This window comes from Scomber japonicus, chromosome 5 (assembly GCF_027409825.1).
Source record: "Scomber japonicus isolate fScoJap1 chromosome 5, fScoJap1.pri, whole genome shotgun sequence".
NCBI classification, from domain to species: domain Eukaryota; kingdom Metazoa; phylum Chordata; class Actinopteri; order Scombriformes; family Scombridae; genus Scomber; species Scomber japonicus.
Genome location: NC_070582.1, coordinates 16280126 through 16295700, shown reverse-complemented (window position 1 = coordinate 16295700; position 15575 = coordinate 16280126).

Sequence of the window (15575 nt, the reverse complement as noted above, 5' to 3'; positions counted from 1 at the left end):
ACCCTTCCCATTTTTGACTTTTTCGACACTACCGGCCCTGTCATTTTTTTCAATTTTTGGCCGCTTTGGAAAATCCTTCACAATTTTCACAGAATGCCCTCACGGTGCGTGATTTTACACATTTTTCATTCAGGCCGCCCCTCTGGCCCCTTGTAGCAAGTTTTGGGACAATCCCCCACCCTTCCCATTTTTGACTTTTTCGACACTACCGGCCCTGTCATTTTTTTCAATTTTTGCCCGCTTTGGAAAATCCTTGACAATTTTCACACAATACCTTCACGGTGCTTGATTTTACACATTTTTCATTCAGGCCGCCCCTCTGGCCCCTTGTAGCAAGTTTTGGGACAATCCCCCACCCTTCCCATTTTTGACTTTTTCAACACTACCGACCCTGTCATTTTTTTCAATTTTTGCCCGCTTTGGAAAATCCTTGTCAATTTTCACACAATGCCTTCACGGTGCTTGATTTTACACATTTTTCATTCAGGCCGCCCCTCTGGCCCCTTGTAGCAAGTTTTGGGACAATCCCCCACCCTTCCCATTTTTGACTTTTTCGACACTACCGGCCCTGTCATTTTTTTCAATTTTTGGCCGCTTTGGAAAATCCTTCACAATTTTCACAGAATGCCCTCACGGTGCGTGATTTTACACATTTTTCATTCAGGCCGCCCCTCTGGCCCCTTGTAGCAAGTTTTGGGACAATCCCCCACCCTTCCCATTTTTGACTTTTTCAACACTACCGGCCCTGTCATTTTTTTCAATTTTTGGCCGCTTTGGAAAATCCTTCACAATTTTCACACAATGCCTTCACGGTGCTTGATTTTACACATTTTTCATTCAGGCCGCCCCTCTGGCCCCTTGTAGCAAGTTTTGGGACAATCCCCCACCCTTCCTATTTTTGACTTTTTCGACACTACCGGCCCTGTCATTTTTTTCCATTTTTGGCCCCTATGGAAAATCCTTCACAATTTTCACACAATGTCTTCACGGTGCTTGATTTTACACATTTTTCATTCAGGTCGCCCCTCTGGCCCCTTGTAGCAAGTTTTGGGACAATCCCCCACCCTTCCCATTTTTGACTTTTTCGACAATACCGGCCCTGTCATTTTTTTCAATTTTTGCCCGCTTAGGAAAATCCTTCACAATTTTCACACAATGCCCTCACGGAGCTTGATTTTACACATTTTTCATTCAGGCCGCCCCTCTGGCCCCTTGTAGCAAGTTTTGGGACAATCCCCCACCCTTCCCATTTTTGACTTTTTCGACACTACCGGCCCTGTCATTTTTTTCCATTTTTGGCCGCTTTGGAAAATCCTTCACAATTTTCACACAATGCCCTCACGGTGCTTGATTTTACACATTTTTCATTCAGGCCGCCCCTCTGGCCCCTTGTAGCAAGTTTTGGGACAATCCCCCACCCTTCCCATTTTTGACTTTTTCGACACTACCGGCCCTGTCATTTTTTTCCATTTTTGGCCGCTTTGGAAAATCCTTCACAATTTTCACACAATGCCCTCACGGTGCTTGATTTTACACATTTTTCATTCAGGCCGCCCCTGTGGCCCCTTGTAGCAAGTTTTGGGACAATCCCCCACCCTTCCCATTTTTGACTTTTTCGACACTACCGGCCTTGTCATTTTTTTCAATTTTTGCCCGCTTTGGAAAATCCTTGACAATTTTCACACAATACCTTCACGGTGCTTGATTTTACACATTTTTCATTCAGGCCGCCCCTCTGGCCCCTTGTAGCAAGTTTTGGGACAATCCCCCACCCTTCCCATTTTTTACTTTTTCGACACTACCGACCCTGTCATTTTTTTCAATTTTTGCCCGCTTTGGAAAATCCTTGACAATTTTCACACAATGCCTTCGCGGTGCTTGATTTTACACATTTTTCATTCAGGCCGCCCCTCTGGCCCCTTGTAGCAAGTTTTGGGACAATCCCCCACCCTTCCCATTTTTTACTTTTTCAACACTACCGGCCCTGTCATTTTTTTCAATTTTTGCCCGCTTAGGAAAATCCTTCACAATTTTCACACAATGCCCTCACGGTGCTTGATTTTACACATTTTTCATTCAGGCCGCCCCTGTGGCCCCTTGTAGCAAGTTTTGGGACAATCCCCCACCCTTCCCATTTTTGACTTTTTCGACACTACCGGCCCTGTCATTTTTTTCAATTTTTGCCCGCTTTGGAAAATCCTTCACAATTTTCACAGAATGCCCTCATGGTGCGTGATTTTACACATTTTTCATTCAGGCCGCCCCTCTGGCCCCTTGTAGCAAGTTTTGGGACAATCCCCCACCCTTCCCATTTTTGACTTTTTCGACACTACCGGCCCTGTCATTTTTTTCAATTTTTGCCCGCTTAGGAAAATCCTTGACAATTTTCACACAATGCCTTCACGGTGCTTGATTTTACACATTTTTCATTCAGGCCGCCCCTCTGGCCCCTTGTAGCAAGTTTTGGGACAATCACCCACCCTTCCCATTTTTGACTTTTTCAACACTACCGGCCCTGTCATTTTTTTCAATTTTTGCCCGCTTTGGAAAATCCTTGACAATTTTCACACAATGCCTTCACGGTGCTTGATTTTACACATTTTTCATTCAGGCCGCCCCTCTGGCCCCTTGTAGCAAGTTTTGGGACAATCCCCCACCCTTCCCATTTTTGACTTTTTCAACACTACCGGCCCTGTCATTTTTTTCAATTTTTGGCCGCTTTGGAAAATCCTTCACAATTTTCACACAATGCCTTCACGGTGCTTGATTTTACACATTTTTCATTCAGGCCGCCCCTCTGGCCCCTTGTAGCAAGTTTTGGGACAATCCCCCACCCTTCCCATTTTTGACTTTTTCAACACTACCGGCCCTGTCATTTTTTTCAATTTTTGGCCGCTTTGGAAAATCCTTCACAATTTTCACACAATGCCTTCACGGTGCTTGATTTTACACATTTTTCATTCAGGCCGCCCCTCTGGCCCCTTGTAGCAAGTTTTGGGACAATCCCCCACCCTTCCCATTTTTGACTTTTTCAACACTACCGGCCCTGTCATTTTTTTCAATTTTTGGCCGCTTTGGAAAATCCTTCACAATTTTCACACAATGCCTTCACGGTGCTTGATTTTACACATTTTTCATTCAGGCCGCCCCTCTGGCCCCTTGTAGCAAGTTTTGGGACAATCCCCCACCCTTCCCATTTTTGACTTTTTCAACACTACCGGCCCTGTCATTTTTTTCCATTTTTGGCCCCTATGGAAAATCCTTCACAATTTTCACACAATGTCTTCACGGTGCTTGATTTTACACATTTTTCATTCAGGTCGCCCCTCTGGCCCCTTGTAGCAAGTTTTGGGACAATCCCCCACCCTTCCCATTTTTGACTTTTTCGACAATACCGGCCCTGTCATTTTTTTCAATTTTTGCCCGCTTAGGAAAATCCTTCACAATTTTCACACAATGCCCTCACGGAGCTTGATTTTACACATTTTTCATTCAGGCCGCCCCTCTGGCCCCTTGTAGCAAGTTTTGGGACAATCCCCCACCCTTCCCATTTTTGACTTTTTCGACACTACCGGCCCTGTCATTTTTTTCCATTTTTGGCCGCTTTGGAAAATCCTTCACAATTTTCACACAATGCCCTCACGGTGCTTGATTTTACACATTTTTCATTCAGGCCGCCCCTCTGGCCCCTTGTAGCAAGTTTTGGGACAATCCCCCACCCTTCCCATTTTTGACTTTTTCGACACTACCGGCCCTGTCATTTTTTTCAATTTTTGGCCGCTTAGGAAAATCCTTCACAATTTTCACACAATGCCCTCACGGAGCTTGATTTTACACATTTTTCATTCAGGCCGCCCCTCTGGCCCCTTGTAGCAAGTTTTGGGACAATCCCCCACCCTTCCCATTTTTGACTTTTTCGACACTACCGGCCCTGTCATTTTTTTCCATTTTTGGCCGCTTTGGAAAATCCTTCACAATTTTCACACAATGCCCTCACGGTGCTTGATTTTACACATTTTTCATTCAGGCCGCCCCTGTGGCCCCTTGTAGCAAGTTTTGGGACAATCCCCCACCCTTCCCATTTTTTACTTTTTCGACACTACCGACCCTGTCATTTTTTTCAATTTTTGCCCGCTTTGGAAAATCCTTGACAATTTTCACACAATGCCTTCGCGGTGCTTGATTTTACACATTTTTCATTCAGGCCGCCCCTCTGGCCCCTTGTAGCAAGTTTTGGGACAATCCCCCACCCTTCCCATTTTTTACTTTTTCAACACTACCGGCCCTGTCATTTTTTTCAATTTTTGCCCGCTTAGGAAAATCCTTCACAATTTTCACACAATGCCCTCACGGTGCTTGATTTTACACATTTTTCATTCAGGCCGCCCCTGTGGCCCCTTGTAGCAAGTTTTGGGACAATCCCCCACCCTTCCCATTTTTGACTTTTTCGACACTACCGGCCCTGTCATTTTTTTCAATTTTTGCCCGCTTTGGAAAATCCTTCACAATTTTCACAGAATGCCCTCATGGTGCGTGATTTTACACATTTTTCATTCAGGCCGCCCCTCTGGCCCCTTGTAGCAAGTTTTGGGACAATCCCCCACCCTTCCCATTTTTGACTTTTTCAACACTACCGGCCCTGTCATTTTTTTCAATTTTTGCCCGCTTAGGAAAATCCTTGACAATTTTCACACAATGCCTTCACGGTGCTTGATTTTACACATTTTTCATTCAGGCCGCCCCTCTGGCCCCTTGTAGCAAGTTTTGGGACAATCCCCCACCCTTCCCATTTTTGACTTTTTCGACACTACCGGCCCTGTCATTTTTTTCAATTTTTGCCCGCTTTGGAAAATCCTTGACAATTTTCACACAATGCCTTCACCGTGCTTGATTTTACATATCTTTAATTCAGGCCGCCCCTCTGGCCCCTTGTAGCAAGTTTTGGGACAATCCCCCACCCTTCCCATTTTTGACTTTTTCGACACTACCGGTCCTGTCATTTTTTTCAATTTTTGACGCTTTGGAAAATCCTTGACAATTTTCACACAATGCCCTCACGGTACTTGATTTTACACATTTTTCATTCAGGCCGCCCCTCTGGCCCCTTGTAGCAAGTTTTGGGACAATCCCCCACCCTTCCCATTTTTGACTTTTTCGACACTGTCATTTTTTTCAATTTTTGCCCGCTTTGGAAAATCCTTGACAATTTTCACACAATGCCTTCACAGTGCTTGATTTTACACATCTTTAATTCAGGCCGCCCCTCTGGCCCCTTGTAGCAAGTTTTGGGACAATCCCCCACCCTTCCCATTTTTGACTTTTTCGACACTACCGGCCCTGTCATTTTTTTAAATTTTTGCCCGCTTTGGAAAATCCTTGACAATTTTCACACAATGCCTTCACGGTGCTTGATTTTACACATTTTTCATTCAGGCCGCCCCTCTGGCCCCTTGTAGCAAGTTTTGGGACAATCCCCCACCCTTCCCATTTTTGACTTTTTCGACACTACCGGCCCTGTCATTTTTTTCAATTTTTGCCCGCTTAGGAAAATCCTTCACAATTTTCACACAATGCCCTCACGGAGCTTGATTTTACACATTTTTCATTCAGGCCGCCCCTCTGGCCCCTTGTAGCAAGTTTTGGGACAATCCCCCACCCTTCCCATTTTTTACTTTTTCAACACTACCCGCCCTGTCATTTTTTTCAATTTTTGCCCGCTTTGGAAAATCCTTGACAATTTTCACACAATGCCTTCACGGTGCTTGATTTTACACATTTTTCATTCAGGCCGCCCCTCTGGCCCCTTGTAGCAAGTTTTGGGACAATCCCCCACCCTTCCCATTTTTGACTTTTTCGACACTACCGACCCTGTCATTTTTTTCAATTTTTGCCCGCTTTGGAAAATCCTTGACAATTTTCACACAATGCCTTCACGGTGCTTGATTTTACACATTTTTCATTCAGGCCGCCCCTCTGGCCCCTTGTAGCAAGTTTTGGGACAATCCCCCACCCTTCCCATTTTTGACTTTTTCGACACTACCGGTCCTGTCATTTTTTTCAATTTTTGGCCGCTTTGGAAAATCCTTGACAATTTTCACACAATGCCTTCACGGTGCTTGATTTTACACATTTTTCATTCAGGCCGCCCCTCTGGCCCCTTGTAGCAAGTTTTGGGACAATCCCCCACCCTTCCCATTTTTGACTTTTTCGACACTACCGGCCCTGTCATTTTTTTCAATTTTTGCCCGCTTAGGAAAATCCTTGACAATTTTCACACAATGCCTTCACGGTGCTTGATTTTACACATTTTTCATTCAGGCCGCCCCTCTGGCCCCTTGTAGCAAGTTTTGGGACAATCCCCCACCCTTCCCATTTTTTACTTTTTCGACACTACCGGTCCTGTCATTTTTTTCAATTTTTGACGCTTTGGAAAATCCTTGACAATTTTCACACAATGCCCTCACGGTACTTGATTTTACACATTTTTCATTCAGGCCGCCCCTCTGGCCCCTTGTAGCAAGTTTTGGGACAATCCCCCACCCTTCCCATTTTTGACTTTTTCGACACTGTCATTTTTTTCAATTTTTGGCCGCTTTGGAAAATCCTTGACAATTTTCACACAATGCCTTCACGGTGCTTGATTTTACACATTTTTCATTCAGGCCGCCCCTCTGGCCCCTTGTAGCAAGTTTTGGGACAATCCCCCACCCTTCCCATTTTTGACTTTTTCGACACTACCGACCCTGTCATTTTTTTCAATTTTTGCCCGCTTTGGAAAATCCTTGACAATTTTCACACAATGCCTTCACGGTGCTTGATTTTACACATTTTTCATTCAGGCCGCCCCTCTGGCCCCTTGTAGCAAGTTTTGGGACAATCCCCCACCCTTCCCATTTTTGACTTTTTCGACACTACCGGCCCTGTCATTTTTTTCACTTTTTGCCCGCTTTGGAAAATCCTTCACAATTTTCACAGAATGCCCTCATGGTGCGTGATTTTACACATTTTTCATTCAGGCCGCCCCTCTGGCCCCTTGTAGCAAGTTTTGGGACAATCCCCCACCCTTCCCATTTTTGACTTTTTCGACACTACCGGCCCTGTCATTTTTTTCAATTTTTGGCCGCTTTGGAAAATCCTTCACAATTTTCACAGAATGCCCTCACGGTGCGTGATTTTACACATTTTTCATTCAGGCCGCCCCTCTGGCCCCTTGTAGCAAGTTTTGGGACAATCCCCCACCCTTCCCATTTTTTACTTTTTCGACACTACCGACCCTGTCATTTTTTTCAATTTTTGCCCGCTTTGGAAAATCCTTGACAATTTTCACACAATGCCCTCACGGAGCTTGATTTTACACATTTTTCATTCAGGCCGCCCCTCTGGCCCCTTGTAGCAAGTTTTGGGACAATCCCCCACCCTTCCCATTTTTGACTTTTTCGACACTACCGGCCCTGTCATTTTTTTCCATTTTTGGCCGCTTTGGAAAATCCTTCACAATTTTCACACAATGCCCTCACGGTGCTTGATTTTACACATTTTTCATTCAGGCCGCCCCTGTGGCCCCTTGTAGCAAGTTTTGGGACAATCCCCCACCCTTCCCATTTTTGACTTTTTCGACACTACCGGCCTTGTCATTTTTTTCAATTTTTGCCCGCTTTGGAAAATCCTTGACAATTTTCACACAATACCTTCACGGTGCTTGATTTTACACATTTTTCATTCAGGCCGCCCCTCTGGCCCCTTGTAGCAAGTTTTGGGACAATCCCCCACCCTTCCCATTTTTTACTTTTTCGACACTACCGACCCTGTCATTTTTTTCAATTTTTGCCCGCTTTGGAAAATCCTTGACAATTTTCACACAATGCCTTCGCGGTGCTTGATTTTACACATTTTTCATTCAGGCCGCCCCTCTGGCCCCTTGTAGCAAGTTTTGGGACAATCCCCCACCCTTCCCATTTTTTACTTTTTCAACACTACCGGCCCTGTCATTTTTTTCAATTTTTGCCCGCTTAGGAAAATCCTTCACAATTTTCACACAATGCCCTCACGGTGCTTGATTTTACACATTTTTCATTCAGGCCGCCCCTGTGGCCCCTTGTAGCAAGTTTTGGGACAATCCCCCACCCTTCCCATTTTTGACTTTTTCGACACTACCGGCCCTGTCATTTTTTTCAATTTTTGCCCGCTTTGGAAAATCCTTCACAATTTTCACAGAATGCCCTCATGGTGCGTGATTTTACACATTTTTCATTCAGGCCGCCCCTCTGGCCCCTTGTAGCAAGTTTTGGGACAATCCCCCACCCTTCCCATTTTTGACTTTTTCGACACTACCGGCCCTGTCATTTTTTTCAATTTTTGCCCGCTTAGGAAAATCCTTGACAATTTTCACACAATGCCTTCACGGTGCTTGATTTTACACATTTTTCATTCAGGCCGCCCCTCTGGCCCCTTGTAGCAAGTTTTGGGACAATCCCCCACCCTTCCCATTTTTGACTTTTTCGACACTACCCGGCCCTGTCATTTTTTTCAATTTTTGCCCGCTTTGGAAAATCCTTGACAATTTTCACACAATGCCTTCACGGTGCTTGATTTTACATATCTTTAATTCAGGCCGCCCCTCTGGCCCCTTGTAGCAAGTTTTGGGACAATCCCCCACCCTTCCCATTTTTGACTTTTTCGACACTACCGGTCCTGTCATTTTTTTCAATTTTTGACGCTTTGGAAAATCCTTGACAATTTTCACACAATGCCCTCACGGTACTTGATTTTACACATTTTTCATTCAGGCCGCCCCTCTGGCCCCTTGTAGCAAGTTTTGGGACAATCCCCCACCCTTCCCATTTTTGACTTTTTCGACACTGTCATTTTTTTCAATTTTTGCCCGCTTTGGAAAATCCTTGACAATTTTCACACAATGCCTTCACAGTGCTTGATTTTACACATCTTTAATTCAGGCCGCCCCTCTGGCCCCTTGTAGCAAGTTTTGGGACAATCCCCCACCCTTCCCATTTTTGACTTTTTCGACACTACCGGCCCTGTCATTTTTTTAAATTTTTGCCCGCTTTGGAAAATCCTTGACAATTTTCACACAATGCCTTCACGGTGCTTGATTTTACACATTTTTCATTCAGGCCGCCCCTCTGGCCCCTTGTAGCAAGTTTTGGGACAATCCCCCACCCTTCCCATTTTTGACTTTTTCGACACTACCGGCCCTGTCATTTTTTTCAATTTTTGCCCGCTTAGGAAAATCCTTCACAATTTTCACACAATGCCCTCACGGAGCTTGATTTTACACATTTTTCATTCAGGCCGCCCCTCTGGCCCCTTGTAGCAAGTTTTGGGACAATCCCCCACCCTTCCCATTTTTTACTTTTTCAACACTACCCGCCCTGTCATTTTTTTCAATTTTTGCCCGCTTTGGAAAATCCTTGACAATTTTCACACAATGCCTTCACGGTGCTTGATTTTACACATTTTTCATTCAGGCCGCCCCTCTGGCCCCTTGTAGCAAGTTTTGGGACAATCCCCCACCCTTCCCATTTTTGACTTTTTCGACACTACCGACCCTGTCATTTTTTTCAATTTTTGCCCGCTTTGGAAAATCCTTGACAATTTTCACACAATGCCTTCACGGTGCTTGATTTTACACATTTTTCATTCAGGCCGCCCCTCTGGCCCCTTGTAGCAAGTTTTGGGACAATCCCCCACCCTTCCCATTTTTGACTTTTTCGACACTACCGGTCCTGTCATTTTTTTCAATTTTTGGCCGCTTTGGAAAATCCTTGACAATTTTCACACAATGCCTTCACGGTGCTTGATTTTACACATTTTTCATTCAGGCCGCCCCTCTGGCCCCTTGTAGCAAGTTTTGGGACAATCCCCCACCCTTCCCATTTTTGACTTTTTCGACACTACCGGCCCTGTCATTTTTTTCAATTTTTGCCCGCTTAGGAAAATCCTTGACAATTTTCACACAATGCCTTCACGGTGCTTGATTTTACACATTTTTCATTCAGGCCGCCCCTCTGGCCCCTTGTAGCAAGTTTTGGGACAATCCCCCACCCTTCCCATTTTTTACTTTTTCGACACTACCGGTCCTGTCATTTTTTTCAATTTTTGACGCTTTGGAAAATCCTTGACAATTTTCACACAATGCCCTCACGGTACTTGATTTTACACATTTTTCATTCAGGCCGCCCCTCTGGCCCCTTGTAGCAAGTTTTGGGACAATCCCCCACCCTTCCCATTTTTGACTTTTTCGACACTGTCATTTTTTTCAATTTTTGCCCGCTTTGGAAAATCCTTGACAATTTTCACACAATGCCTTCACAGTGCTTGATTTTACACATCTTTAATTCAGGCCGCCCCTCTGGCCCCTTGTAGCAAGTTTTGGGACAATCCCCCACCCTTCCCATTTTTGACTTTTTCGACACTACCGACCCTGTCATTTTTTTCAATTTTTGCCCGCTTTGGAAAATCCTTGACAATTTTCACACAATGCCTTCACGGTGCTTGATTTTACACATTTTTCATTCAGGCCGCCCCTCTGGCCCCTTGTAGCAAGTTTTGGGACAATCCCCCACCCTTCCCATTTTTGACTTTTTCGACACTACCGGCCCTGTCATTTTTTTCAATTTTTGCCCGCTTAGGAAAATCCTTCACAATTTTCACACAATGCCCTCACGGAGCTTGATTTTACACATTTTTCATTCAGGCCGCCCCTCTGGCCCCTTGTAGCAAGTTTTGGGACAATCCCCCACCCTTCCCATTTTTTACTTTTTCAACACTACCCGCCCTGTCATTTTTTTCAATTTTTGGCCGCTTTGGAAAATCCTTGACAATTTTCACACAATGCCTTCACGGTGCTTGATTTTACACATTTTTCATTCAGGCCGCCCCTCTGGCCCCTTGTAGCAAGTTTTGGGACAATCCCCCACCCTTCCCATTTTTGACTTTTTCGACACTACCGACCCTGTCATTTTTTTCAATTTTTGCCCGCTTTGGAAAATCCTTGACAATTTTCACACAATGCCTTCACGGTGCTTGATTTTACACATTTTTCATTCAGGCCGCCCCTCTGGCCCCTTGTAGCAAGTTTTGGGACAATCCCCCACCCTTCCCATTTTTGACTTTTTCGACACTACCCGGCCCTGTCATTTTTTTCACTTTTTGCCCGCTTTGGAAAATCCTTCACAATTTTCACAGAATGCCCTCATGGTGCGTGATTTTACACATTTTTCATTCAGGCCGCCCCTCTGGCCCCTTGTAGCAAGTTTTGGGACAATCCCCCACCCTTCCCATTTTTGACTTTTTCGACACTACCCCGGCCCTGTCATTTTTTTCAATTTTTGGCCGCTTTGGAAAATCCTTCACAATTTTCACAGAATGCCCTCACGGTGCGTGATTTTACACATTTTTCATTCAGGCCGCCCCTCTGGCCCCTTGTAGCAAGTTTTGGGACAATCCCCCACCCTTCCCATTTTTTACTTTTTCGACACTACCGACCCTGTCATTTTTTTCAATTTTTGCCCGCTTTGGAAAATCCTTGACAATTTTCACACAATGCCTTCATGGTGCTTGATTTTACACATTTTTCATTCAGGCCGCCCCTCTGGCCCCTTGTAGCAAGTTTTGGGACAATCCCCCACCCTTCCCATTTTTGACTTTTTCGACACTACCGGCCCTGTCATTTTTTTCCATTTTTGGCCGCTTTGGAAAATCCTTCACAATTTTCACACAATGCCCTCACGGTGCTTGATTTTACACATTTTTCATTCAGGCCGCCCCTGTGGCCCCTTGTAGCAAGTTTTGGGACAATCCCCCACCCTTCCCATTTTTGACTTTTTCGACACTACCCGGCCCTGTCATTTTTTTCAATTTTTGCCCGCTTAGGAAAATCCTTGACAATTTTCACACAATGCCTTCACGGTGCTTGATTTTACACATTTTTCATTCAGGCCGTCCCTCTGGCCCCTTGTAGCAAGTTTTGGGACAATCCCCCACCCTTCCCATTTTTGACTTTTTCGACACTACCGGCCCTGTCATTTTTTTCAATTTTTGCCCCCTATGGAAAATCCTTCACAATTTTCACACAATGCCTTCACGGTGCTTGATTTTACACATTTTTCATTCAGGTCGGCCCTCTGGCCCCTTGTAGCAAGTTTTGGGACAATCCCCCACCCTTCCCATTTTTGACTTTTTCGACACTACCGGCCCTGTCATTTTTTTCAATTTTTGCCCACTTAGGAAAATCCTTGACAATTTTCACACAATGCCTTCACGGTGCTTGATTTTACACATTTTTCATTCAGGCCGCCCCTCTGGCCCCTTGTAGCAAGTTTTGGGACAATCCACCACCCTTCCCATTTTTGACTTTTTCGACACTGTCATTTTTTTCAATTTTTGCCCGCTTTGGAAAATCCTTGACAATTTTCACACAATGCCTTCACAGTGCTTGATTTTACACATCTTTAATTCAGGCCGCCCCTCTGGCCCCTTGTAGCAAGTTTTGGGACAATCCCCCACCCTTCCCATTTTTGACTTTTTCGACACTACCGACCCTGTCATTTTTTTCAATTTTTGCCCGCTTTGGAAAATCTTTGACAATTTTCACACAATGCCTTCACGGTGCTTGATTTTACACATTTTTCATTCAGGCCGCCCCTGTGGCCCCTTGTAGCAAGTTTTGGGACAATCCCCCACCCTTCCCATTTTTGACTTTTTCGACACTACCGGCCCTGTCATTTTTTTCAATTTTTGCCCGCTTAGGAAAATCCTTCACAATTTTCACACAATGCCCTCACGGAGCTTGATTTTACACATTTTTCATTCAGGCCGCCCCTGTGGCCCCTTGTAGCAAGTTTTGGGACAATCCCCCACCCTTCCCATTTTTGACTTTTTCGACACTACCGGCCCTGTCATTTTTTTCAATTTTTGCCCGCTTTGGAAAATCCTTGACAATTTTCACACAATACCTTCACGGTGCTTGATTTTACACATTTTTCATTCAGGCCGCCCCTCTGGCCCCTTGTAGCAAGTTTTGGGACAATCCCCCACCCTTCCCATTTTTGACTTTTTCAACACTACCGACCCTGTCATTTTTTTCAATTTTTGCCCGCTTTGGAAAATCCTTGACAATTTTCACACAATGCCTTCACGGTGCTTGATTTTACACATTTTTCATTCAGGCCGCCCCTCTGGCCCCTTGTAGCAAGTTTTGGGACAATCCCCCACCCTTCCCATTTTTGACTTTTTCGACACTACCGGCCCTGTCATTTTTTTCAATTTTTGGCCGCTTTGGAAAATCCTTCACAATTTTCACAGAATGCCCTCACGGTGCGTGATTTTACACATTTTTCATTCAGGCCGCCCCTCTGGCCCCTTGTAGCAAGTTTTGGGACAATCCCCCACCCTTCCCATTTTTGACTTTTTCAACACTACCGGCCCTGTCATTTTTTTCAATTTTTGGCCGCTTTGGAAAATCCTTCACAATTTTCACACAATGCCTTCACGGTGCTTGATTTTACACATTTTTCATTCAGGCCGCCCCTCTGGCCCCTTGTAGCAAGTTTTGGGACAATCCCCCACCCTTCCTATTTTTGACTTTTTCGACACTACCGGCCCTGTCATTTTTTTCAATTTTTGCCCGCTTAGGAAAATCCTTCACAATTTTCACACAATGCCCTCACGGAGCTTGATTTTACACATTTTTCATTCAGGCCGCCCCTCTGGCCCCTTGTAGCAAGTTTTGGGACAATCCCCCACCCTTCCCATTTTTGACTTTTTCAACACTACCGACCCTGTCATTTTTTTCAATTTTTGCCCGCTTTGGAAAATCCTTGACAATTTTCACACAATGCCTTCACGGTGCTTGATTTTACACATTTTTCATTCAGGCCGCCCCTCTGGCCCCTTGTAGCAAGTTTTGGGACAATCCCCCACCCTTCCCATTTTTGACTTTTTCGACACTACCGGCCCTGTCATTTTTTTCAATTTTTGGCCGCTTTGGAAAATCCTTCACAATTTTCACAGAATGCCCTCACGGTGCGTGATTTTACACATTTTTCATTCAGGCCGCCCCTCTGGCCCCTTGTAGCAAGTTTTGGGACAATCCCCCACCCTTCCCATTTTTGACTTTTTCAACACTACCGGCCCTGTCATTTTTTTCAATTTTTGGCCGCTTTGGAAAATCCTTCACAATTTTCACACAATGCCTTCACGGTGCTTGATTTTACACATTTTTCATTCAGGCCGCCCCTCTGGCCCCTTGTAGCAAGTTTTGGGACAATCCCCCACCCTTCCTATTTTTGACTTTTTCGACACTACCGGCCCTGTCATTTTTTTCCATTTTTGGCCCCTATGGAAAATCCTTCACAATTTTCACACAATGTCTTCACGGTGCTTGATTTTACACATTTTTCATTCAGGTCGCCCCTCTGGCCCCTTGTAGCAAGTTTTGGGACAATCCCCCCACCCTTCCCATTTTTGACTTTTTCGACACTACCGGCCCTGTCATTTTTTTCCATTTTTGGCCGCTTTGGAAAATCCTTCACAATTTTCACACAATGCCCTCACGGTGCTTGATTTTACACATTTTTCATTCAGGCCGCCCCTGTGGCCCCTTGTAGCAAGTTTTGGGACAATCCCCCACCCTTCCCATTTTTGACTTTTCGACACTACCGGCCCTGTCATTTTTTCAATTTTTGCCCGCTTAGGAAAATCCTTCACAATTTTCACACAATGCCCTCACGGAGCTTGATTTTACACATTTTTCATTCAGGCCGCCCCTGTGGCCCCTTGTAGCAAGTTTTGGGACAATCCCCCATCCTTCCCATTTTTGACTTTTTCGACACTACCGGCCCTGTCATTTTTTTCAATTTTTGCCCGCTTTGGAAAATCCTTGACAATTTTCACACAATGCCTTCACGGTGCTTGATTTTACACATTTTTCATTCAGGCCGCCCCTCTGGCCCCTTGTAGCAAGTTTTGGGACAATCCCCCACCCTTCCCATTTTTGACTTTTTCGACACTACCGGCCCTGTCATTTTTTTCCATTTTTGGCCGCTTTGGAAAATCCTTCACAATTTTCACACAATGCCCTCACGGTGCTTGATTTTACACATTTTTCATTCAGGCCGCCCCTGTGGCCCCTTGTAGCAAGTTTTGGGACAATCCCCCACCCTTCCCATTTTTGACTTTTCGACACTACCGGCCCTGTCATTTTTTCAATTTTTGCCCGCTTAGGAAAATCCTTCACAATTTTCACACAATGCCCTCACGGAGCTTGATTTTACACATTTTTCATTCAGGCCGCCCCTCTGGCCCCTTGTAGCAAGTTTTGGGACAATCCCCCACCCTTCCCATTTTTGACTTTTTCGACACTACCGGCCCTGTCATTTTTTTCCATTTTTGCCCGCTTTGGAAAATCCTTCACAATTTTCACACAATGCCCTCACGGTGCTTGATTTTACACATTTTTCATTCAGGCCGCCCCTCTGGCCCCTTGTAGCAAGTTTTGGGACAATCCCCCACCCTTCCCATTTTTGACTTTTTCGACACTACCGGCCCTGTCATTT